The 26,867-nt window shown below is 35.7% G+C and overlaps 1 protein-coding gene and 11 non-coding genes across 16 annotated transcripts in view; 5 read left to right on the forward strand and 7 right to left on the reverse strand.

Moving 5' to 3' along the window:
- LOC144977415 (protocadherin-11 X-linked-like) overlaps positions 1–2,645 on the reverse strand; it is a 150,597-nt gene extending 147,952 nt beyond the window's left edge. Inside the window, exons 1-2 of one of the 5 annotated variants that reach the window (XM_078922601.1) lie at positions 2,454–2,645; positions 166–255 (exon numbers count right to left, since the gene is read on the reverse strand). The gene's annotated coding sequence lies outside the window, so the exon portion shown is untranslated. Of the gene's footprint in view, positions 1–165; positions 555–2,453 lie in introns of all 5 variants that reach the window. The other 4 variants (XM_078922600.1, XM_078922598.1, XM_078922602.1 and 1 more) reach the window with 4 other exon arrangements.
- Positions 2,646–13,003: 10,358 nt separating this feature from the next.
- Trnag-ucc (transfer RNA glycine (anticodon UCC)) lies at positions 13,004–13,075 on the reverse strand. The gene has a single exon. It is a non-coding gene; the product is annotated as a tRNA-Gly (tRNA).
- A 262-nt stretch (positions 13,076–13,337) lies between these two features.
- Trnai-aau (transfer RNA isoleucine (anticodon AAU)) lies at positions 13,338–13,411 on the forward strand. The gene has a single exon. It is a non-coding gene; the product is annotated as a tRNA-Ile (tRNA).
- Positions 13,412–14,497: 1,086 nt separating this feature from the next.
- Positions 14,498–14,581, forward strand: Trnal-cag (transfer RNA leucine (anticodon CAG)). Its single transcript has one exon. It is a non-coding gene; the product is annotated as a tRNA-Leu (tRNA).
- A 2,524-nt stretch (positions 14,582–17,105) lies between these two features.
- Positions 17,106–17,179, reverse strand: Trnai-aau (transfer RNA isoleucine (anticodon AAU)). The gene has a single exon. It is a non-coding gene; the product is annotated as a tRNA-Ile (tRNA).
- A 1,182-nt stretch (positions 17,180–18,361) lies between these two features.
- Trnal-cag (transfer RNA leucine (anticodon CAG)) lies at positions 18,362–18,445 on the reverse strand. The gene has a single exon. It is a non-coding gene; the product is annotated as a tRNA-Leu (tRNA).
- A 1,085-nt stretch (positions 18,446–19,530) lies between these two features.
- Positions 19,531–19,604, reverse strand: Trnai-aau (transfer RNA isoleucine (anticodon AAU)). Its single transcript has one exon. It is a non-coding gene; the product is annotated as a tRNA-Ile (tRNA).
- A 263-nt stretch (positions 19,605–19,867) lies between these two features.
- Trnag-ucc (transfer RNA glycine (anticodon UCC)) lies at positions 19,868–19,939 on the forward strand. Its single transcript has one exon. It is a non-coding gene; the product is annotated as a tRNA-Gly (tRNA).
- Positions 19,940–21,341: 1,402 nt separating this feature from the next.
- Trnai-aau (transfer RNA isoleucine (anticodon AAU)) lies at positions 21,342–21,415 on the reverse strand. The gene has a single exon. It is a non-coding gene; the product is annotated as a tRNA-Ile (tRNA).
- Positions 21,416–22,467: 1,052 nt separating this feature from the next.
- Trnag-ucc (transfer RNA glycine (anticodon UCC)) lies at positions 22,468–22,539 on the forward strand. Its single transcript has one exon. It is a non-coding gene; the product is annotated as a tRNA-Gly (tRNA).
- Positions 22,540–23,631: 1,092 nt separating this feature from the next.
- Trnai-aau (transfer RNA isoleucine (anticodon AAU)) lies at positions 23,632–23,705 on the reverse strand. The gene has a single exon. It is a non-coding gene; the product is annotated as a tRNA-Ile (tRNA).
- Positions 23,706–24,173: 468 nt separating this feature from the next.
- On the forward strand, positions 24,174–24,245 carry Trnag-ucc (transfer RNA glycine (anticodon UCC)). Its single transcript has one exon. It is a non-coding gene; the product is annotated as a tRNA-Gly (tRNA).
- The last annotated feature ends 2,622 nt before the right edge of the window (positions 24,246–26,867 follow it).

Consider the following 26,867-nt stretch of genomic DNA (forward strand, 5'->3'; position numbering starts at 1 on the left):
CAGAGACAGAGAGAGAGAGAGAGAGAGAGAGAGAGAGAGAGAGAGAGAGAGGATTGAGTGAAGGGAAACAAAAGAGGAGAGGGATGTCATCCAACTATCAAAACCCAAATGTAACCAAAATGAAACAATTCATTCATCACGCATTAACGTACTGGCAGTTCTCACCTTGTCAATCAAAGGAAAGGTAATCCAGATACAAATGCAGGTATAAATCCAATTATTGACACAAGAATTATCGTTAGAGTTTATCTAAAACTTTCCAAACACACAAAGAAGAAAAAGATAAAATTAAATATCTGAACAAGTGTGTATAACTTGATTTTGATTCTGTTCGATCAGTCAACCTCTTGAAGACCTGAGATGCACATTCCTCCCACCAAATCCAAGCATCAGCAACACACTTTATAGTCACCTGGAACAACTACAAAAGACATCTACCTTCTACGTCATGGCACAAGACCGAAGGGCTAGAGCTCAGATGGTCGCTGGTTCGGATAAGTAAGTAATCAGTCAGTCAGTGGTTTGTGACTTAGAATTCAATACAGAATCTGTGTCTGTGGAATTATAATATTATAGAGTGTATTATATAATATATTATCTATGATATAATATAATATCAGACATATCCAATTATTGAATTATACTGGATTAACTGCTATTCTTATTATTCTTATTAAATTAAAAAAAACTCAGGAGCAGGCACTGTTGTAAGATAAAGATCTGAACAAGTGTGTATGAAAGGTGCCAGACAAAGCAAGGAAGAAAAATACAAGACAAAAAAAAAATTTAAAAATATCAGTCGACTTCGACTGGGGATCGAACCTCAGACCTTCTGATTACCGGTCAGGCGTGCTACCATTGCACCACAGAGGGATGGATGACCGGTAATCACAAGGTCTGAGGTTCGATTCCCAGTCGAGGTCGACTAATTTTTTGGGATGTTTTTTATTTTTTTTTATTTTCTTGTATTTTTCTTTCTTGCTTTGTCTGGCACCTTTCGTACACACTTGTTCAGATCTTTATCTTACAACAGTGCCTGCTCCTGAATTTTTTTAATTTAATAAGAATATAAGAATAGCAGTTAATCCAGTATAATACAATAATTGGATATGTCTGATATTATATTATATCATAGATAATATATTATATAATACACTCTATAATATTATAATGCCACAAACACAGATTCTGTATTGAATTCTAAGTCACAAACCACTGACTAATTGATCGAACAGAATCAAAATCAATTTATTTATTTTCATCGAAAACGAATCAATCATCAAATTCAAATTCACTTCGGACAGGTCAGACCAGGTACCAGCCACCACAATAATAATACTAATGAAAGAGTGAAAATGAAAGGCTTCGTATGGGAACAAAACAGACAATGGACGTTTCGGGTACAAACCCTTCGTCAGCACAACAATACACAAATAAACGTGGAAAACAAGAATCATTATATTTTATTTGTTTTCCACGTTTATTAGTGTATTGTTGTGCTGACGAAGGGTTTGTACCCGAAACGTCCATTGTCTGTTTTGTTCCCATACGAAGCCTCTCCATTTTCACTCTTTCGTTAGTATTTTACGATCATCGGCTTCAGGCAGCCCTTACCGTTTTCTACAATAATAATAATAATACAATACCCACAGCAGCTAAAAAATGATCCGTCACGCAGGCGAACGCATTAATTCACCATTTATCTATCAATCAACCACCGCCACACACAACCTATCACCAGCACATTACATGCTATCTACGTAGCGACTACTCTACCAGAATAACTGGACAATGATCGCCAATCACTGAAAAGTCTTTCGAATTGAATTCTTCAATACAAGGAAGGGCGAATCGAAATGGATTTGAATTTGAATGCCAAAGGCGGAGTTCTTGTCGTACCAGTAAGGTCGCGGGTTCGAGCCCCCATCGCCGCCGCGAAATTTTTATTCTTTATTTAGTGTCTTCTACTAACTACATTTCTTGTTGTTGAGTTTTAATTGATGGATGAAACACGTTTCGATTTAACTATATATTCTATATTCTTGGTATATTTATTTCCTGTTTATAACTAGGACAGTCTGAGGTATATCACTGACTTTCAAATTTAATATTGATTTGAAATTAAGTTAAACTTAAACCACTAAAATTAACTAATTCACTTCGCCATTTATTAAAATTTTATATAATATTAACCACTCAAATTAACGAAATCACTTCGCCAGTTATTAACATTTTATATATTTACCACTAAAATTAATTAAATCACTTCGCCAGTTATTAACATTTTATATATTCACCACTAAAATTAACTAAATCACTTCGCTAGATCTTGAAATTTTATGATTTTTTTTTTTTCCCAATCAGCGAACATAACTTGGTCAATCACAATGAAATCCTCACTCCTAATTCATTTAGCGCATCCAAGAAACTGCTCTCTTCTTCAAACGTCTTACTTATTATCTATCAGTAACCAACTCCGTCGTTGTCCTCTTCCTCTTCTTTTTCTTCTTCTTCTCCTTCCTCTTCCTCAACGTCTTCTGGTTACTATCACTACTACTACTACTGCTACTCTCTCATTCAAATTGAATCCCCGTTGTCTCACTCACTCATCCTATGCGCGCCTCGCTCGTCGTAGCTTGCGTCTCGTCTTGTCCTTACGCCGTCGTTGTGTCCGATCACCGAGTGTGTTCGTTCCTAGTCTTAGCCACCGCTACTGTGTATACGTCACATACATACACTTACACATACACATACACACAGAAGCAAAAATCTCACACACAAAATTCACAATTCACAAAAGTTGACCGCGTTACGATTTTTTCCAAGTTCACGGGAACTTAATTTTCTCCCATTTTCTTCTTCGCTTCTTCTCGCGAACAAACTGCAAACTATATAGAACTAGATAGATACTACAAACTACAAAAACCCTCCGCCTGTTCTTCATACTTCATAGTGCGTACGTTTTTTTATGAGTCAGAGGGTTGGTTAGATGGTTGGTTGGTTGTTTGGTTGGTTGGCGTTGGTGGCCGCTTGTGCTCAGTCAGATAATCAGTGCGGAGCAGACTCCGCACCGCCCGCCGTGACCAAACCTAGCGGTCCGCGACACCCATCAAATCGGACACCGCGCGTTTTTCTTCTCACGCTTTAGCTCCGCCCCCTTTCTGTCTGTCATTGCTGTGTTGTGTTTACGAACGACCAATGATGAAGGTGGTAGAGATTATGTGGGCGGAGTTATAAGTGTGTGAATTTATGCCCGTTATTGTTACTACTTAATGCTGTATAAATTTATTGTTTTTGTTATCAGGGCATGGCGTACTAAAAGAGTAGGGCTATGTATCAGGGTGATAATGGTTTGGGTATTTGCTGGTTTATGACGCGATGAGAACAAGATTTACGTTTCGTTGATGCTTGATTGTGGCATTGATCTGAAGGTATTTGTCATGCGCGATGACAGATTATACCCGACGTGCACTAATTTCAGGTCTGATTACCCAATTCCTTATGGGTCATTGTTGTAATGGAAATCTCAAACAAAAAGAAAATGACGCAAAATATTGTCCATTACAACAATGTTAAACTCGGCCCATAAGTGGGTTGGTTCGGATGTCAGACCTGCAAATAAGTATACGTTGCAGATATCGTTATCGTCAAAAAAAAAAAATCAAAAACAGACAAAAATTGAGCTTTTATATAGCGCAATATTCACTAACGTGCTCAAAGCGCTTTACAAGGGGTCCCTGACCAACGGCCCATGGTTAAACCTATTTTTTCAATCAATTTTTAATACTTTCTAAATCAGCGAGCGGGAGAGAGAGAGAGAGAGAGAGAGAGAGAGAGACAGAGAGAGAGAGAGACAGAGAGAGAGACAGAGAGAGAGAGAAAGAGAGAGAGACAGTGAGAGAGACACAGAGAGAGAGACAGAGAGAGAGACGGAGAGAGAGAGAGAGAGAGAGAGAGAGAGAGAGAGAGAGAGAGTGCTCGATAAGTATTGGTCAGTTTGTTTATAGGACACGGGGGGACGTTTTGTCAGGGGAACGTGTGTTTATTTTGTGTAAATTTGACACGCGAGCCAACAAAGTCACACAGAACACACAAAAAGTAGAAAACGGTAAGGGCTGCCTGAAGCCGATGATCGTAAAATACTAACGAAAGAGTGAAAATGGAAAGGCTTCGTATGGGAACAAAACAGACAATGGACGTTTCGGGTACAAACCCTTCGTCAGCACAACAATACACAAATAAACGTGGAAAAAAAATAATAAAATATGTTGTGCTGACGAAGGGTTTGTACCCGAAACGTCCATTGTCTGTTTTGGTCCCATACGAAGCCTTTCCATTTTCACTCTTTCGTTAGTATTTTACAGAACACACACCAAGATAAAAGTAACACATAGATACTGTCTTTGGAGAAGCCTCACACTCACGCTATTCAACTGGTTACTGTGTTGCATGTCGGAAAATTTTGTGAATTCTTATTTTTCTTTTCTTATTATTTTGTTTGTTTTTTTTTTTTTTTTTGTTTTTTTTTTTAAAAATATTTTGCCATTTTTTTCGTATTGAATTTGTCCCGATAGCTCAGTTTCTAAAGCGCGCGGTTCACACCAAAACGGACCGGGTTCGATCCTGATCTTTTTTTTTCTTTAATTTGTGCGGCTATGTGGTCTTGTGGTATGACACTCGCTTTCGGATCGGAAAGTCCTGGGTTCGAGCCTCGCGCTCGGCGCATAGTTGAGTCTTTGGAAAAAGCTCTTTACTCACATTCTCTCACCGTACTGTGTAAAATGAGTACCTGTCCGTTAAGAGCGTTGTCTTTGTCCGAAAAATTGTAATAATATCGCCTAACAGTAACAGGCGTCATGTCTCGTTCTACAGGCTACGTGTTGCAGTTGGCCAGGGACCCCTTGTAAAGCGCTTTGAGTATATTTAGTGGATATTGCGCTACATAAAGATCAACGTTCAATTATTTTTTTTTTAATGGCCAGGTATTCATTTCACACCTGAGTACGTGAGAGAATGTGGTGATTAAAGAGACTTTTCTCCTCCAAGACCCAACTAGGCGCCGCTCAGAGCGGGACTCGAACCCATGACCTTTCGATCTGAAGGCGAGAGCCAAACAACAAGAATACATTTTAGCCACAAAAGGAAACTAGCTGAAAGTCAATAGACACTTTGATAACCACGCCTCTCGGACAGTCGTCATAAAGTAAACAATGGCAGTGATTGGTTGACATAATAAACTGCACAGGTCTTACCGTCGATGGTATGTCAATGTGTCTAACTAAAATACCCACTGTTCTACCGGTTGATTAATAAAATCAACACAGATTATTATTAAACAGTAATATATGATGGAGAAAATCGTGTGAGAACTAGTCAATCATCTGGCGGCAGCCTCTTATGGTTTTCACACTACTATGTTATGACGATCGACCCAATCAGCAAAGTCTGGTCCGCATTCGTGCACCATCGTAAACCCGCCGGGTAGCATCGTCACAACACACCGTTCGACTAGACCATCTGGTGGTATAAAAACAATAACAATGATCAGAGAGAGGTCGATTTCATTCGCGTTATTGTTCATAAACAACCAAACTATGTTTGTCCGAGCACGTCGTGTGAATGTGTGTCACAAATTCCATGTTTTGATTGGCCAAAAATCTACTGGTTAATTCAAGCCATGTTTGACACGAGTCCTTATCCGAGTACAAGTCAAAACTACACAGCATTCTCATGTAGTAGTAGTAGCGTATGGCTACACCTCCAAATTTATTTCGTCAACCCAGTTTCTAAAGTCTTCCTCCGCCCTAAGGATGGTTTCGTAGCCACCTTCAAGTTTAGTTACTGGACAGTGGTGGACGATGTGATCGCTGGACTCTGGGGCTGCGTGACATTTCTGGCAGGTATCACTGTTTCCAAGTTTCCATCTGCACATATTTGATGCAGTTCTGCCATGTCCAGTTAAGAGGCGGTTTGAGGAAATCCAGTATTTCCTGGCGTTAGCATTCTCATTATCAACCTAAATAGACAAGTTATTGTGATACAGGGTATTCCAAACCGAAAATTAGATCACTTTTAAATGCTCATGTTAAATTGCTTAATTGATAGAAATTGTTGTTATGATTAAAATGATACCAAAATCATATATGTATCTTCATTTTTAAGGAAATCCCTTAACACAGCCTCAGGACCATCAACCAATTGAAGAGATTTTGAGTCAGTAGGCGTAGCGGATCACGACATGGTAACTGTAGAGATAGCCAAACCGGTCTTGTACCTTCAAGAGAAGAAAAAAAAAAAGAAAAATTGTCAACACATTTCGAAAATCAAACGATTGCATGAAACAAAAATGAAAAATTGATAATAGTCCTCCACACACACACACACACACACACACACACACACACACACATACACACACACAAAATCATTGGTACAGATACCATTAAATTTGAAAACTTTTGTCACTGTGATGATGTAGCAGTATTGTCTTGAGCTTGCAACACACCCTAAATTAACCAGTAGATTTTTGACCAATCAAAACATGAAATTTGTGACACACCCTCACATGTGCTCGGACAAACATAGTTGGTTGTTTATAAACAGTAACGTGAATGGAATCGACCCCTCTCTGATCATTGTTATTGATTTTATACCGCCAAATTGGTGACTAGTTATCACAAGATTCTCTTGATCAGATTATAAACGTTTAGGTTTACACATAATTTTCTGTGTTGGTTCTATAGATAGAACGAAGATGACGTTACTCTGGTCTTTGTTATTGGTTTTTGCCATCCACAGTTATGAGTAATACTCACTGAACTGTTTTAGCCCGACTATAAACGTTCATGGATACACACAGTTTTGTGTGTTGGTCCGTTATACTTCCGGATGGCAATGTTATGAGCTTCTTAGCCAAGCGCATACAATCTATTGATCAAGCGGTAGAACAGTGAGTATTTTACTTAAGCACAAACCATCGATAGTAAAACATGTGTAGTTTGCTGTGTCTACCAATCACTGCCATTGTTTACATTTTGACGATTGTCCGAGAGGCGTGGTTATCTACCTGTCTATTAGGTTCAATCAACCGACACTCTTCCCTCAAGAAAAGGCATATTTTCTTATCGAACGTTAAATTCAAAGAAACTCCATTTTGCCTTTGTCTGAAAGTTGTGGAGTACCCCATCCTATGAGTTAAATGTTCACTATTCCATCATCCGTGCAGTCGCCATAACAATGACAATGCGAGAGCAGTAGTGAAGCATTGACCTTTGTAGTAGGAACGCAGATGGGAGAAAAAGAAACTGGCTTCGACAGGTGTACCACGCGAGAATGACTCTACCAAAAAAAGACTCTAGAGTTAAATTGGCGTACGCGAGACACACTCTAGAGTTAGTCTCGCGGCCGCGATGCTAACTCTAGAGTCTGTCTCACGTACGCCAATTTAACTCTAGAGTCTTTTTTTGAAACCATCCTAAAATTTGACTTTTCCTTATTTACGACAAAACATTTTTTTTAATTAAAAAAAAGTACAAAACAACAGCTTCACAAAGTAAGAGATGAATTCACAGTATATCCAAAAAAAAATATTTAAAATCTAGTGCTGACACGGTAGTTTCGGTGTACCACGCGAGAATGACTCTACCAAAAAAAAAGACTCTAGAGTTAAATTGGCGTACACGAGGCAGACTCTAGAGTTTGCCTCGCGGCAGTGAGACTAACTCTAGAGTGTGCCTCGCGTACGCCAATTTAACTCTAGAGTCTATTTGGCGATAGAGTCATTCTGGCGTGCTACACCGACTTTTTTGTAAAGTGACGCAACGAGCTCCGTGGTTACGTATGTTCATGATTTTATGATATTATAAAGAAAAAAGGCTAAATTTTAATATGGTGGTAAGGGCTTGCCGATTTTACTAGTAAAAATGCATTTTTATATTTTTTTTGCCATTTGAAAAAAATAAATGAGATTTTAACCCACTTGCAGTCAACTTAGAAATTAGCCCGTGACACCACTAGAAAGAGTGATATTTCAACAACAAAAACAGACACTTCTGATGCGCATATGATTCCACGGCTCTTGTTGCCAAGACTTTAAACAGCAGTTGGTGCTCTGGACCACGATTTTCTGTGCGGATCTGGCCGTGAAAGTTTGTAGATCTATATTGTAAAAAATATTTTGAAAATGTAAATATTCTTTTAGCAGAATGAAAATACCATGAAACGAAACAGAAAAAAAACCCACTTTCGTTTGCCCAAAGTTTCATTGTCATAATGTTGATGGTTTTTATTTAATGGAGCAGTGAAGTTGACCAAAATTACAGAAATAATATAGGTCTCACGTGCTTACTCTCAGAGACGGGTTTAGACTACCTGTCACACACACACACACACACACACACACACACACACACCGTAGCGATCGTTAACTTAACTTAACGATAACTAAGCACACACACACACACACACAGCAACTGTTATCTTTGCACCCTTTATCAATGCAACCCCCCCCCCCCCCCCCCATCCCACCCCCACCCCATCCCCCTCGGAGCATCACGCCTCATCACACCTATGACATGATACGCCCACCCTCAACCTGTCAATCAAAGGGGCGTGGCAGATTACTTCGCGATACATTTTTTTTTTAATTGGGGGGGGGGGGGGGGTTGAAAAGGGAAAATGTTTATAGGAATGGAGAGTGGAAGGGGTGGGGTGGGGGGGGGGGGGGGTAGGGGGGTGTTAACCTTGAGAATTAAACAGTTTTGAGATTGAATAGCCAGTTCCCGGAAATGGGACATTTCTGGGGAAGATCTCAGTTTAGAAACAGCAGATGTGGTTGTCAATTTTCTTTGAGCAAGGAGGAAATATTCGTAACCCAAACGCGTCATTGCAGACTTTGTATAGCGCAATATCCACTAAACGTGCTCCTAGCGCTTTACAAAGGTCCCTGACGCAACAGCAATACGTAACATGTAAAACGAGATAATATGACGCCTGTTAGGCGGTATTACAATATTTTTTTTCGGACAGAGACAACGCTGTGAATGGCCCGGTACTCATTATACACCGGGGTAGGACCGGAGAATGTGAGTAAAGAGCCTTTTCCAAGGACTCAACTATGCGCCGAGCGAGGCTCGAACCCAGGACCTTCCGATCCGAAAGCGAGTGTCATACAACAAGACCACATAGCCATATAGATAGTTCGAAGATGACGTCAGTCAGGTCTTCGTTTTTTTTTGCCATCCGCGTTTATGAGTAATGCTCACTGAACTGTATTAACCTGACTATAAACGTTCATGGATACACACAGTTTTGTGTGTTGGTCCGTTATACTTCCGGATGGCAATGTTATGAGCTTCTTAGCCAAGCGCATACTATCTATAGACTAGTGTATATTGCGTCAGAAGTGACCAAAGGATTGAAATTAAGAACAAAAAGATTTTAATATGACATTTTGTGTTAAATTTCAACATAGTTAAGATTCATAAAGTAAATAAATTCAACATTTCATCAATTTAATCTGATTATTTAAACAAAAATACCCCCCCTCCCCCTTTTTTTATTTGGGGGGGGGGGGGGAAGAGAGAGAGAGAGAGAGAGAGAGAGAGAGAGAGAGAGAGAGAGAGAGAGAGAGAGAAAGAGAGAGAGAGAATGTGTGTCGTCAGATATTCCTTCAATATTTTAACAAAGAAGAATAGAAAAGTGACCTAGATCGGAATAGCTAACTGAACTGTTTAATAAAGGCTACCGCATTCGAAGCGAGCCTCCAATCAACCCCTGCGGCCATCTTGTATTGTATGTATGGTATTGTATTGTATTGTATTGTATCAGTTCCTAGCAGTTGAGAGATCAGATGGTGTGAAGCGATAGCCTCCAACCAATCATGACTTCTCTTCTCTTTCTTTCAATTGCCGCTTACCTCCCCTTTATATCGGAGCTCTTCTGCTGCTGATCGGATGATAAAACAAATATTATTGTTGATTGCTGGGGCTGTTTGGGGAACAAAGAAAGATGGCGGCTTTTATTCGGAACCTTTTCATATTATTTCATATTATCATGTACGATATATATGTAGGATCTTATCCTGTGTAATTTGTTTGTAGTTCTTATCTAGATCTGTTGCAATTGAATTGTACTGCCGTCCTATGATAAAAGCACGTAAGTGCCATGAGATTCGCTTTGAGTTAGATCTATGGTAGGAAATGTGCTAAAAATTTTAAGAATTTTTAATTCTTTTTTATGTTTCAATTTCAAAATTGCGTATTTTTGATAGTGTTATATTGCATGTTCTTATATGACCTAGATAGTGCGGCTATATGTCGTGTTCTTGTGGTATGACACTCGCTTTTGGATCGGAAGGTCCTGGGTTCGAGCCTCACTCGCTCGGCGCATAGTTGAGTCCTTGGAAAAGGCTCTTTACTCACATTCTGTCACCGTACTCATGTGGAAAATGAGTACCTGGCCGTTAACAGCGTTGTCTAAGTCGGAAAAAAAACAAAAACATTGTAATATCGCCTAACAGGCGCCATGTCTCGTTTACATGTTAAGTAATGCTGTTGGCCAGGGACCCATTGTAAAGCACTTTGAGCACGTTTAGTGGATATTGCGCTATATAAAAGCTCAATTATATTTTAATTGAAATGGGAATTCCTATAAATATAAACGGCTCATTCTTGTTTAGTTTGGTTCTTACGTCCTTTTAACAAATCACGACACAATTCGAGTAGCTTTTAAGTAACACTTTTGTAAAGTTACTCGTTCTTACAATATCGGATAGTAGCCGGCATTTTCTGATCCACTTATGTTGTTGTTGAATAGGATTGTGATGTACCGACGAGAATAAATGGTTTTGTGAGTGATACTGCTGATAATCTTAGTGAAGGATCTTACCAGCTTCTTAGTAGTAGAGATTTCATTTTCTCCAGATACGACAGAGGCAAAAGCTTCTTTGCTTGGTGTAAGTAAGATTGTGGAGATGACGTTGAAGGTACAAATTCGTTGGATAGCAGATAATAGAAACAATTTCTTTGACGTTACCGAAGGAAAGATGTTATCATAATTTGGAGATGTGATTGTATGTGTTTACCTTTATAGTGAGGGTATGTGGCCTAGTGATATGACACTCGCTTTCGGATCGGAAGGACCTGGGTTCGAGCCTCGCTCGGCGCATAGTTGAGTCCTTGGAAAAAGCTCTTTACTCATATTCTCTCACCGCACTCGGGTGTAAAATGAGTACCTGGCCGTTAACAACGTTGTATCTGTCCGAAAAAATTGTAATATCTCCTAACAGGCGTCATGTCTCGTTTTCTACATGTTACGTGTTGCTGTTGGTCAGGGACCCCTTGTAAAGCGCTTTGAGCACGTTTAGTGGATATTGCACTATATAAAAGCTCAAGTTTTTCAATTATTATTTTGTTCATCAATGCACCACTTACTGTTTTAACTTTAACCCTCTCCTTACCACCTAGAGCAAAATCGTCACATTTATTACGACACAATATACATTTTTTTTTCTTATTCAGATTTATTTTGTACATCCACAAACTTTGAAGAATGATCTTTGGTTGATTAATAAGAACATAATGTTGTTTTGTAGAGAGCTTTTTTTAGTTTAAAGAATCGATTTTTTCTGCTGGGTGAGCCTGTCATTTGGGGAAAATACTGGAAATGATCGGTAAGGAGAGAGTTAAATTAGTTATAATGGAAGTTCTCACATCTTTGTGACTTGGGGAGGGGGGGGGATAATATGACAATGTGAGGCAGATATATATATATATATATATATATATATATATATATATATATATATATATATATATATATATATATATAATTGAGTCTTTGGAACAGGCTCTTTACTTTGGTACCAAAATAAAGATGAATGAATGGAGAATATGATACTGTGTAGTAGACAATGATTAGAATAGACTAGAAGGGACACAATGAGAAAGAAGTCAATTATATGATTCAATTCAACGTGTTATTTTGAAAATTCACTCACCTAAAACAACATAAATTTCCATATAAGTCCAAGATCAGGGCATTATATCCATGAAATCCAGTTATTATGTAGTAATCCATCATATTGAAGTGAAAATGTATAAAGAAATGGAATGTAAACCTAAAATGAAATTTGAATTTATGAATATGACCACTCGGACCATCTGTATCCATGTTTACATAAACACGCGAGGTCAAGGTCAATGAAAAATCGTAAACAATCGCTCTCTCTCTGTTATGCACGGTATTATGTTTTAGTTACATATTATATATGACTTGTAAACATTTGAGTGTATTCCTCTTAGTGGGGACCTGTGCTTGTGTCTGAATGAGACTTTTAGGTGATTTCAAACTAAGTACCTACTTTGACAGTGTGCTCTTGCAATCTACGCCGGTTTCCTATTTGAACCAATTCTCCTCTGTCTTCCCTTTTCTTGAGTTCTTTAATTGTAATTCTAAAACTTTTTACTTTCCCATTTTCTTAATTTTTACTGGCGCTGATATGACCTTAATTTGTTGCAAGTGTCGTAAAACCCGTAAAAAACAAAAACAAAACGGTGAGATAATGTGAGTAAAGGGCTTTTTCCAATGACTAAACTATGCGCCGAGCAAGATGAATAATACATAAATAATAAATAAATAACAGATAAATAACTAAAGGTAAATAAATAGATAACAAATAAATAAGTAATGGTAAAATAAATACAGAACAAAGAAATAAATGAAGACAAATATATACATAAAAAACAAATAAATAAAGATAAATAGAATATATACATAACAAACAAACAAATAAAGATAAATGGAATATATACATAACAAACAAATAAATAAAGATAAATAGAATATATACATAACAAACAAATAAATAAACAAACAAATATACAAAACAACAAAATATGTAAAACTGTTGAAAGATACAGCGACGAAAAGGGAGAATTAATTAATGTTATCTTTATGTCGGGGGGAAAAAAAGAAGAAGAATTAAAAAAAGAAAAAAAAAAGCTGCGTCAGCCGGGAGTCGAACCCGGGTCGATTGCTTGGAAGGCAACCATGCTGACCGTTACACCACCGACGCTGTGTCTTAAAGACATAACAAAATCACGTGACTGTTGATTCCACAATCAAGATATTATGCAACGAGTCAAACAGTCGTTTGAACTTAATCAATACTGGCTGGTAGATTATTCAACATGGCCGCCAGTTATTCAGCAATAACAGAGATATGACGCAAGGTCCTCCCATTAATGATTAGTCATAGCTAAATATAACAATCCAAAATTTTACTATCACAATCATGATCATCAATGGCGTCAAAGATTACCGTCAGTCTACCACAGGGCCGGTTAGCTCAGTTGGTTAGAGCGTCGTGCTAATAACGCGAATGTCATGGGTTCGAGCCCCATATTGGCCATGTCATTTTTTTTGTTGTGTGTTGGTTGTTTTTTTTTGTTTTTGTTTTTTTTTTCGGGTGAAAATCTGAGATGGTTATATCATAGAATGGTTAGCGTTGTTATAACTATGATTTATATATTTTAATACCATTTCAATGAATGAATGAATGAATGAATGAATGAATGAATGAATGAATGAACACATTATAATTTATTATCGGGAAAAAAAAACAACATAGTATGCATCTTTTATACAGAGCAACAACTATTAACAATGTCAACAAAATATTTTTTAAAAACAATTAAAAAAAAAAAGTAATATTGTATAATATTATTTTCTTGACAAAATCTGATTTAAAATCTGTACGCTCTCTAAGGTGTTGGTTTTATGAGATTTTTTTTTCTTTGTTTCTTCTTTTTTTTTTTTTTTGGTGATTTTTTATTTATTGTTATAATTTATTTAATGTTGTAAAAATTACTTGCGTCTAAATTTGTGCAAATTTTCAACCGTTCTCTCTTTAAATTTAATTGAATTTTCAAAATCGAGGTTATCCCGATTTAAAATAAAAATAAAATTCCCTTTATTCATTCCATAGGGGAAATTTATCTCAAGGGAAGGCTGGAATAACCCAGGCGTCAACCGCAGGGCAGCACCGCAAATTGATCGAGGGCGAGGTGACTTGGTCAAGGCCACACAGCGCAGCGGCGGGTGATCGAACTTGGTACCCTTTCGGGTACCCTTACGAAGCAAAGGCCGTTTATAGTCTGGTTAATACAGATTAGTGATACTTACTCATAAACACGGATGGCAAAAAACGATAACAAAGACTCGAGTGACATTAATTTCATTCTATCAATAAACGTTAAAGGTTACGCATAGTTTTGTGTGTTTGTCCGTTCTATTTCTGGACGGCAAAACTATGTGTAACCTAAAACGTTTATAACTGATTGAAATTACTACGTGAGAACTAATCACCAAATACACGTCTAAAAACAACAATAAAGGACAACGTGAAGTCAATATCTTTCCACGTGTATTGATCACAGAAACGCCTAAAATTCAAGCTCTCTCTGATAACCCGATACACATTGGACCAATCCAGCATGTCAGGATGGCCGAGCGGTCTAAGGCGCTGCGTTCAGGTCGCAGTCTACTCTTGTAGGCGTGGGTTCGAATCCCACTTCTGACAACTTTTTTTTTTAAAATCAAATTTGTGTAAACCTGTGTACGGTTTTTTAATTCTTTGATCGTTACCGTGTTTGTTCTAGTATTTTTCCATTTTTGCTATTATTGTTTAGTATTATTATTATTATTATTATTATTATTATTATTATTATTATTATTATTATTATTATTATTATTATTATTATTATTATTATTATTATTATTATTATTATTATTATTATTATTATTATTATTATTATTATTATTATTATTATTATTATTATTATTATTATTATTATTATTATTATTATTATTATTATTATTATTATTATTATTATTATTATTATTATTATTATTATTATAAGCTCAACTTTTTTTTTTTTTTTTTTTGTGTCTATAGATTTGATTTTCCCGCACCGAATTCATCCCAACATAATACCGCTATAAGGCGGTGGGTCACAAATTTGCTCCAATATCTAATGACGTCATTGATTGGTCTCTGAAAGACCTTCCTAATTCTTTAAAAAACGTCGTAGAAATAGACAAATTTTTGGGCGCCATAATTTGCGAGCGGATGTTCTTGTGGGGCAGCGTGGCTCAGCGGTACGGTCTTTGCTTCGAACCCGAAAGTTACCGAGTTCGAGTACCCTCTGCGTTGTGTGGCCTTGAGTAAATCACCTCACCCCTCCCCCCCCCCCTAGCTCAGTTTGCGGCGCTGCACTGCGGCTGACGCCTGGGTTATTCCAGTCTTCCCTTGGAATAGATTCAAGAGACAAATTTCCCCTATGGGATGAATAAAGGGAATTTTTTTCTGTTTTGTGGGACAAATTATGACAATGATGACCTTGAAGAAGAAAGATGGCGTTCACCGCGTCAGCCTTAAAAATAAATAAATAAATAAATAAATAAATAAATAAATAAATAAATTCCCTCTATTCGGCTATGTGGTCTAGTGGTATGACATTCGCTTTCGGATCGGAAGGTCCTGGGTTCGAGTCTCGCGCTCGGCGCATAGTTGAGTCCTTAGAAAAGGCTCTTTACTCACATTCTCTCACCGTACTCAGGTGTACCTGGCCGTTAACAGCGTTGTCTCTGTCGGAAAAAAATGGTAGTCGAACTCGGTACCTGTCGGATACGAAGAAAAGACAGTAGGTACCGCTTAGCCACGCTATCCCAAAATATCCCACAATATTTGTACTGGTGAACCATCAAGAGGTTGAGTAAAGTAAGCAAGTTGCACAGCAAGAAAAGCAACTCAAATTTAAAAAAAAAAAATACTCCAAAAAAATAAATTGAGCTTTTATATAACGCAATATCCACTATACGTGATCAATGTGCTTTCCAAAGGGTCCCTGACCAACAGCAACACGTAACGTGTACAAGGGGGGCATGACGCCTGTTGGGCGATTTGCATTTTTTCCCCGACAGATTCAACGCTGTTAACGGCTAGGTACTCATTTTACAGTAGGGTGAGAGATTGTGAGTAAAGATCCTTCTCCAAGGTCTAATATTAAATATGCGACGAGTGAGGCTCGAACCCAGGACGTTTCGATGATCAGAAAGCGAGAGTCATACCACTAGACCACGAGATAGCCGCACATAGCATAGATGATGCTGGTTTTAATACACTGCAATAGGTTGACCTGTTCCTAGCATCTAGTAATAGATTTTATAGATAGTATGCGCTTGGCTAAGGAGTTCACAACATTGCCATCCGGAAGTATAACGGACCAACACACAAAACTGTGTGTAACCTTAAACGTTTATAGTCTGGTTAATACAGTTTAGTGAGAATTACTCACAAACGCGGATGGCAAAAAACAATAACAAAGGCCTGAATGACGTCATCTACGTTCTATCTATATAATATTTAATTCGATTCAAATTATATTCATTTTTAGGTAGTAGCAAATAATATAATATAAGGCATGAATTTAATCATTATTTCACCGTATTCAAGTGTAAAATGAGTACCTGGCCGTTAACAACTTTGTCTCTGTCTGAAAAAAAAATTGTAATATCGCCTAACAGGCGTCAGGTCTCGTCCTAAATTTCAATGGTAAATGTTGCTGTTGGCCACAGACCCCTTGTAAAGCGCTTTGAGCACGTTAAGTGGATAGTGCGCTATATAAAATCTCAATAGATCAATAGATTATTTGAAGATCCCACAACAAAGTAACGAAAATATTTAAATACGATTTAAAACAGTCAGTCCAGAAACATGGTGATCAACAAACATTCTTTTAAAAATAAATAAATAAATGATTAAATAAATAAATGATTAAATAGATAAAAAATTAAATAAATAAATGAATAGTACATAAAGAAATAAATAGTATATAAAGAAATAAAGAAATAAAAAAGAAATAAAGAAGTCAGTAAATAAATAGATAAACAATAAAAAAAAATTACACAAAAAATAAATAAATGCATGAATAAATAAATAAATAATGAATAACAATTAAATTATCATAAATAAACAAATAAATAAATAAAAATAAAAGTAACAAGGAAGAAAGAAAGAAAATAAAAACGAAAAAAAAATTACATGGCCAATATGGGGCTCGAACCCATGACATTCGCGTTATTAGCACGACGCTCTAACCAACTGAGCTAACCGGCCCTGTGGTAGACAAGCGTCAATCTTTCACGCCATTGATGATAAAGGACTGTGCTATATTTAACTTTGACTTGCCGTTTTTGATCAGAGGTCTTGCATGACCGAGTTGGATGTGCTGACTGATGCAATCATTTGTCACATGATTTGGTTTGTTATAGAATTGATGGTGATCGAGGTGATAGTAGTAGTAGTAGTAGTAGTAGTAGTAGTAGTAGTAGTAGTAGTAGTAGTAGTAGTAGTAGTAGTAGTAATAATAATAATATTAATAATAATAATAATAATAATAATAATAATAATAATAATAATAATAATAATAATAATAATAATAATAATAATAATAATAATAATAATAATAATAATAATAATAATAATAATAATAATAATAATAATAATAATAATAATCATATAATCATAATAATAATAATAATATATAATAATAATAATAATAATAATAATAATAATAATAATAATAATAATAATAATAATAATAATAATAATCATCATCATATCACATAATATCATAATATTATATATAATAATAATAATAATAATATAATAATAATAATAATAATAATAATAATAATAATAATAATAATAATAATAATAATAATAATAATAATAATAATAATAATAATAATAATAATAATAATAATAATAATATAAATATAATAATAATATAGATATAATAATAATAATATAATAATAATAATAATAATAATAATAATAATAATAATAATAATAATAATAAATATAATAATAATAAATAATAATAATAATAATAATAATAATAATAATAATAATATAATAATAATAATATAATAATAATATAATAATAATAATAATAAATAATAATAATAATATAATAATAATAATAATAATAATAATAATAATAATAATAATAATATAATAAATAATATAATAATAATAATAATAATAATAATAATAATAATAATAATAATAATAATAATAATAAAATAATATATAATAATAATAATAATAATAATAATAATAATAATAATAATAATAATAATAATACATAATAATATAATAATAATAATAATAATAATAATATTACTAAACAATAATAGCAAAAATGAAAAAATACTAGAACAAACACGGTAACGATCAAAGAATAAAAAAACCGTACACAGGTTTACACAAATTTGATTGTCAAAAAAAAAATATTGTCAGAAGTGGGATTCGAACCCACGCCTACAAGAGTAGACTGCGACCTGAACGCAGCGCCTTAGACCGCTCGGCCATCCTGACTTGCTGTATTAGGCCAATGTGTTTTGGGTTATCAGAGAGAGAGCTTGAAATTTAGGCGTTTATGTTATCAATACACGTGGAAAGAAATTGACTTCACTTTGTCCTTTGTTGTTGTTTTTAGACGTGTATTTAGTGATTAGTTCTCACGTAGTAATTTCAATCAATAAACGGTTGAGGTTACACATAGTTTTGCCCTCCAGAAATAGAGAGCACAAACACACAAAACTATGCGTCACCATGAACGTTTATTGATAGAATGAAGTTGACGTCACTCGAGTCTTTGTTATCGTTTTTTGTCATCCGCGTTTATGAGTAATTATCACTAAACTGTATTAACCAGACTATAAACGGCCTTTGCTTTGTAAGGGTACCTGAAAGGGTACCAAGTTCGATCACCCGCCGCTGCGCTGTGTGGCCTTGAGCAAGTCACCTCGCCCTAGCTCAATTTGCTGTGCTGCCCTGCGGTTGACGCCTGGGTTATTCCAGCCTTCCCTTGAAATAAATTTCCCCTATGGAATGAATAAAGGGAATTTTATTTTTATTTTAAATCGGGATAACCTCGATTTTGAAAATTCAATTAAATTTAAAGAGAGAACGGTTGAAAATTTGCACAAATTTAGACGCAAGTAATTTTTACAACATTAAATAAATTATAACAATAAATAAAAAATCACCAAAAAAAAAAAAAAAAAGAAGAAACAAAGAAAAAAAAATCTCATAAAACCAACACCTTAGAGAGCGTACAGATTTTAAATCAGATTTTGTCAAGAAAATAATATTATACAATATTTTTTTCTTTTTCAAATTGTTTTTAAAAAATATTTTGTTGACATTGTTAATAGTTGTTGCTATGTATAAAAGATGCATACTATGTTTGTTTTTGTTTTTTCCGATAATAAATAATTATAATGTATTCATTCATTCATTCATTCATTCATTCATTCATTCAGTCATTCATTGAAATGGTATTAAAATATATAAATCATATAGCTATAACAACGCTAACCATTCTATGACATAACCATCTCAGATTTTCATCCGAAAAAAAAAAACAAAAACAACCAAAACACAACAAAATAATGACATGGCCAATATGGGGCTCGAACCCATGACATTCGCGTTATTAGCACGACGCTCTAACCAACTGAGCTAACCGGCCCTGTGGTATACTGACGGTAATCTTTGACGCCATTGATGATCATGATTGTGATAGTAAAATTTTGGATTGTTATATTTAGCTATGACTAATCATTAATGGGAGGACCTTGCGTCATATCTCTGTTATTGCTGAATAACTGGCGGCCATGTTGAATAATCTACCAGCCAGTATTGATTAAGTTCAAACGACTGTTTGACTCGTTGCATAAAATCTTGATTGTGGAATCAACAGTCACGTGATTTTGTTATGTCTTCTGAACAATAGCGTCGGTGGTGTAACGGTCAGCATGGTTGCCTTCCAAGCAATCGACCCGGGTTCGACTCCCGGCTGACGCAGCTTTTTTTTTCTTTTTTTAATTCTTCTTCTTTTTTTTCCCCCGACATAAAGATAACATTAATTAATTCTCCCTTTTCGTCGCTGTATCTTTCAATATTCTTACATGTTTTGTTTTTGATTTGTTTTTTATATGTTATGTTATTTATTTATCTTTATTTATTTGTTTGTTATGTATATATTCTATTTATCTTTATTTATTTGTTTGTTATGTATATATTCGATTTATCTTTATTTATTTGTTTGTTATGTATATATTCTATTTATCTTTATTTATTTGTTTGTTATGTATATATTCTATTTATCTTTATTTATTTGTTTGTTATGTATATATTTGTCTTCATTTATTTTTTTGTTCTGTATTTATTTTACCATTACTTATTCATTTGTTATCTATTTATTTACCTTTAGTTATTTATCTGTTATTTATTTATTATTTATGTATTATTCATCTTGCTCGGCGCATAGTTTAGTCATTGGAAAAAGCTCTTTACTCACATTATCTCACCGTTTTGTTTTTGTTTTTACGGGTTTTACAACACTTGCAACACATTAAGGTCATATCAGTGCCAGTAAAAAGGAAGAAAACGGGATAGTAAAAGGTTCTAGAATTACAATTAAAGTACTCAAGAAAAGGTAAGACAAAGGGGAATTGGTTTATGTAGATTCCAAGAGCACACTATCAAAGTACTTAGTTTGAGATCACCTAAAAGTCTCATTCAGACACAAGCACAGGTCCCCACTAAGAGGAATACACTCAAATGTTTACAAATCATATATAATATATTTAAAACAAAATACGGTGCATAAAAGAGAGATGATTTAAAAGGAAAAAAAATATCATCTCCCAAAACTAACTATACATTCGACTGTTTCCCTCCTAGCCAGGGTATCTGGCCATTGGCAGGACAAAACCAAGTAATTTCAACACAAGACAAAGACAGAAAGCATGTTGGAAAGAAGATAAAAGGGGAGAGAAGACACAGTAAGTGCCTCCCTGCCCACTATGAGAGATTTTCTCACCGTACTCATGTGTAAAATCAGTACCTGACCTGGCTGTTAACAGCGTTGTCTCTGTCGGAAAAAGAAAATATGTAAAATCGTCTAACAGGCTTCAAATCTCGTTCTGAATCTTACATGTTGCTGTTGGTCAAGGACCATTTGTAAAGAGCGTTGAGCACGGTTAGTGGATTTTGCGCTATACCAAAGCCCAAGTCTTACATTATTGAAATGAAAAAATAATTCTAACGAAAAAAGAAAAAAAAGTCATGAAACCAGCACAGTAGATAAGTATAAGAATAAATGAGAAGAAATAAAATCATGATTGTAATAATGGCAGCCATTTTATGACAAAACCATCTCATATTTTCATGCAAAAAATAATAAATAAATAAAAAAATGACATGGCCAATATGGGGCTCGAACCCATGACATTCGCGTTATTAGCACGACGCTCTAACCAACTGAGCTAACCGGCCCTGTGGTAGACTGACGATAATCTTTGACGTCATTGATGATCAGGATTGTGATAGAGAAAGGTTGGAGTCGGCTATTTTTAGCTATGGTTGATCTTTTATCGAAGGTCCTTGCGTCACATCATACTGATTTGCTCAATGATAGAAAATTTAAAAAAAATTCTGAACAAGTGTGTATGAAAGGTCAGTATAGATAGTATGCAGATGACGTCACTCAGGCCTTTGTTATTGTTTTTGCCATCCGCGTTTGTGAGTTGTTCTCACTAAACTGTATTAACCAGACTATAAAAGTTCATGGTTATACAAAGTTTGTGTGTTGGTCCGTTATACTTCCGGATGGCAATGTTGTGAACTCCTTGGCCAAGCGCATTCTATCTATATTGATCCGTTATACTTCCGGATGGCAATGTTGTGAGCTTGTTAGCCAAGCGCACACCATCTAGTATAACGGACCAACACACAAAACTATGTGTATCCATGAACTTTTATAGTCTGGTTCAAACATTTAGTAAGAATAACTCATAAACGTGGAAGGCAAAAATCAATAACAAAGACCTGAGTGATGTCAACTTCGTTCTATCTATAGATAGTTCGAAGATGACGTCACTCAGGTCTTTGTTATTGTTTTTTGCCATCCGCGTTCATGAGTAATGCTCACTGAACTGTATTAACCCGACTATAAACGTTCATGGATACACACAGTTATTTTGTGTGTTGGTCCGTTATACTTCTGGATGGCAAAGTTATGAGCTTCTTAGCTAAACGCATACTATCTATTGGATAGATAGTATGCAGATAACGTCAATCAGGCCTTTGTTATTGTTTTTGCCATCCCGTTTTGTGAGTTTTCACAAACTGTATTAACCAGACTTAAAAGTTCATGGTTACACAGAGTTTGTGTGTTGGTCCGTTATACTTCCGGATGGCAATGTTGTGAACTCCTTGGCCAAGCGCATTCTATCAACAGGATCAAACGACTGGACGTTTCAGATCGTTTCATATCCTGGATTGTCGAATAGACAATCACGTGATTTTGTGACGTCTTCAAGACAACAGCGTCGGTGGTGTAACGGTCAGCATGGTTGCCTTCCAAGCAATCGACCCGGGTTCGACTCCCGGCTGACGCAGGGATTTTTTCTTTTTTGTGTTTTTTTTTTCTTCTTTCTATTTTTCCGACATATAAATAATAAGTAACCTTAATTGGATTCAGTAGTCTGATGTCACGCCGCCCGGCAAAGGCGGCCATCTTGGTTCTAAACAAAGAAAATCATTATTTTTTATTCTTCATGCTGGCTAGAACTTTTCATATGCCTTGTGATTAGAATGTGTAAAAGTCAAAACATGATCAAATTTATGTATTTTTTTTCCCTCTGGATACGCTGTTATGCTCGCCGGAGAAATATTTCATACGGCGTCCGCCATTATTCCGATAGTTTAGAGCCAGTGTTACTAAGTTACCATGCGTCATTAGGAAGGAAGTGACGTTACGACTGTTGTATCTTTCCATAGTTTTATAATATATTATCTTGTTGTTATGTAGATTTATTTGTTTATTTATTTGATTGTTATGTATATAATGTTTATCTTTATTTATCTGTTTGTTATGTGTCTATTTATCTTAATATATTTATTTGTTCTGTATATAATTATACCATTACTAATTTATTTCTTATTTATTTATTTACCTTATTTGTTATATTTATATTTATTTATTTGTTATGTATTTATTTTCCATTATTTATTCATTTATTTATTATCTATTATTCATCTCGCTCTGCGCATAGTGGAGTCCTTGGAAAAGGCTCTTTACCCACATTCTCTTACCGTACTCAGATGTAAAATGAGTACTAGGCCGTTAATAGCGTTGTCTCTGTCGGAAATAAAATATAATATCGCCAAACAGGCCTCATGTCTCGTTCTGCCTGTTACGTGTTCCTGTTGGACAGGGACCCTTTGTAAACAGCTTTGCGCACGTTTAGTGGATATTGCCCTATACAAAAGCCCAATTCTTACATTATCAAAATGAAAAAAAAAAAATACTCACGAAAAAAGACAAAAAATACACGACACCAGCAGAATAAATAATTATAACAATAAAAGATAAAAAAAAAATTTTAAAATCATGATTGTAATCATGGCAGCCATTTTATGACAAAACCATCTCAGCCTTTCGTGCAAAAAAAAAAAAAAAAAAAAAAATTAAATTTAAAAAAATGGCATGGCCAATATGGGGCTCTAACCCATGACATTCGCGTTATTAGCACGACGCTCTAACCAACTGAGCTAACCGGCCCTGTGGTAGACTGACGGTAATCTTTGACGTCATTGATGATCATGATTGTGATAGAGAAAGACTGGATTCGGCTATTTTTAGTTATGATTGATCTTTAGTCGAACGGCCTTGTGTCACATACTGATTAGCTCAATGATAAAGAACTCTGAACAATTGTGTATGAAAGGTCAGGGGATCTGAGGTTCGATCCCAAGCCGAGGTAGACTGATTTTTTGGTGTGATTTTTTTTTTCTTTGTCTTGTAATTTTGTCTATTTCTTGCTTTGTCTGGCACCTTTAATACACACTTGTTCAGTTCTTTATCTTACACTGGTGCCTGCTTCTTAATTTCTTAGTTTGATATTTTCAAAACGGAATAACTAGCGGCCATGCTAAATATTCTTCCAGCCCGTATTGAATCGGATAAAATTAAATGATAGGTGTACTCGTTTCAACAGTCACGTAATATTGTGATGTGCACAAGCCAACAGCGTCGGTGGTGTAACGGTCAGCATGGTTGCCTTCCAAGCAATCGACCCGGGTTCGACTCCCGGCTGACGCAGCTTTTTTTTTTTTTTTTTTTTTTCTAAAGCCGTGTGCTGACGTGCAGAATACATAAATCTTAATTCCCCTTTTCGTCGCTGTGTCTTTCAATAATTTTACTTATTTTGTTGCTAAGTAGTTATATTTATTTATTCATCTATTTGTTGTGTATTTATATATCTTCATTTATCAATTTATGTGTTTGTTATGTATTTATATGTCTTTCTTTATATATCACTCATCTCATGTAGTTCCATATCTGAAGCAGACGTCGGAGGTCATCTTTCGCCAAGCTGATCTATCTCTTGCCAATTCTATTAAAGCAGCGCCACCTTTCTCAGCTTCATCTGTCCAAGTTCTTATCCCTTTCAAATACGTTATTCTTTGTCTTCCTCTTATTCTTTTTCCATTCATCTTTCCAGTCAAGGCGAGTATTTCCAAACCGGGGTGGCGGATAATGTGTCCTAAAAATTCCATTTGGCGTTTGATGATTTTTGTTATCAGTGATCTTTTTCTGTTTGCCATTTCTAAAATTTCTTCATTTCTTTTCCTTTCCATCCATGACACCCTCATCATTCTTCTGTAAAACCACATTTCCACTGCCTCCAGTCTTTTAACCATGGTCTTGTTTATGGTCCAGCTCTCACAACCATATAGCAGCACAGACAGTACATAGCAATCCAGGACTTTGCTCATCCTTTCTTTATATATATATATCTTATTTATTTATTTATTCATTTTTTTTTGTTTATTTATGTATTTCTTTGTTTGTTATGCATTTATTTATCTATATTTATTTATTTGCTATTCATTTATTATTTATTCATCTATCTGTCTATCTATCTATTATCTATTTATCTAGTTAGTTATTTGTTCTATATAATTTTTTGTTTGTATTCATTATGATTAAATAAATAAATATTTTTGAAGGTGAATATATTTTTCTTAACCATCATGTACTCACAAAGTTTACATTTCACGACTCCTTACTCTCTCTCTCTCTCTCTCTCTCTCTCTCTCTCTCTCTCTCTCTCTCTCTCTCTCTCTCTCTCTCCCTTCTCTGTCCTCACACCCCCGCCCCCTTCGACCTCTCATCCTCCTCCGACCACCCCACCCCCTGACCCCCTAACCCCGCTTCTCTTTGCTGAGTTGCACCGTGTGATTATCATTATCGTCAACGCATCTATAAATGTACCTGTATCTATCTATCTATATATTTCTTAGCGTGTCATCCATGTAGCCTAAACATTCAATTAACTCATCAAATGGGCGTGGCTTACTGTGTCCTCGCGTCGTCACCTCCGGTTTGTTGTACGCATGCCTGTCACGTTCTTCCGGTGACATGGGGAGACAAATCCTGCTACGCTCGTGACAGCAGTTGCGGATTAGTTCCCCTGACAACGCGGATTACCAACGGATAGCGGACACATTGATAATCCTATCTGACTAACGGGTACACGGGCACACTCTGGAAAAATCGCGTATTTAAAATTTTGGCCAGAAAACTCGACCTTCAAATTCAAATGGCGATCGAGAAAGATGAGCCCCATCCTGTCAAAAACTCTCAAATCTGGAAATTCATTGACATGAAGACTTCAGTGAAATCTCAGGTTTGAGAGTTTTTGATAAATTGAGGGTCATTTTAATCGATCGATTTTTGAAGGATGAGTTTTCTGGCCAAAATATTAAATACGTGTTTGAAGTTTTGTATTTTTATCCCAGAGCAGAGCAGGGCAGATGATGATGCGTCCAACAGAGAAGATAAATTGATAATTATAATACACTGTCTCTCACAATTAATTTTGAGAAAAAGGCCATTACTATCTTTGTTAAGCTTTGTGGTCTTGTGGTATGACACTCGCATACTGATCGGTAGGTCCTGGGTTCGAGGCCTCGCATAGTGGGTAATTGGAAAAGGCTTTTTACTCACATCCTCTCAGGGTGTAAAATAAGTACCTGGCAGTTAACAGCGTTGTCTCTGTCCTGAAAAATTGTAATATCGCCTAACAGGCGTCGTGTCTTGTTCTACATGTTTCGTGTTGCTGTTGGTATGGAACTTTTTGTAAAGCGCTTGGAGCACGTTTGGTGGGTATTGCGCTATATAACAGCTCAAGTTTTTTGGTGTTTTTTTTTTATCCTTGTTAGGCATTCTGGTCTTGTTTTATATGACAGTCACCTATCGTCTGTCTTGTAATGTGACGTAATCATTGATGGTATGCCTTTAGGTAAAATACTCGTAACAGCCGCCCGTCGGATATAACTTACCAACTCACAAAACCATGTGTACCCTAACCTTGAGCGTTTATAGAATGTTTGATTTAAATTAGCGAGAACTAATTATCAAAATGGCTGTCTAAAATCAATAACAAAGAGCTGAGTGACGTCAATTTCGTTCCATCTATTAGGAGTGATCATTGATAATGCTGCAGTACAACAAGTGAATTTAAAAAAAAGAAAATTCAGCCAAACTATTTTCACAACCTATTATTATAATTGGGGAGCGAAGTGGCCGAGCGGTTAAGGCATTGCACTGTGACCCGGAAGGTCCCGGGTTCGAGCCCCGCTTCAGGAACTTTCGTTGTTTTCCTTGAGCAAGATTATTAACCCCCAATTTGCTCACTTGGACAACATGGGTGATTCC

Source organism: Berghia stephanieae, chromosome 7 (genome assembly GCF_034508935.2).
Source record: "Berghia stephanieae isolate SIO BIC M18660-M18661 chromosome 7, UCSD_Bste_1.3, whole genome shotgun sequence".
Taxonomy (NCBI): Eukaryota; Metazoa; Mollusca; class Gastropoda; order Nudibranchia; family Aeolidiidae; genus Berghia; species Berghia stephanieae.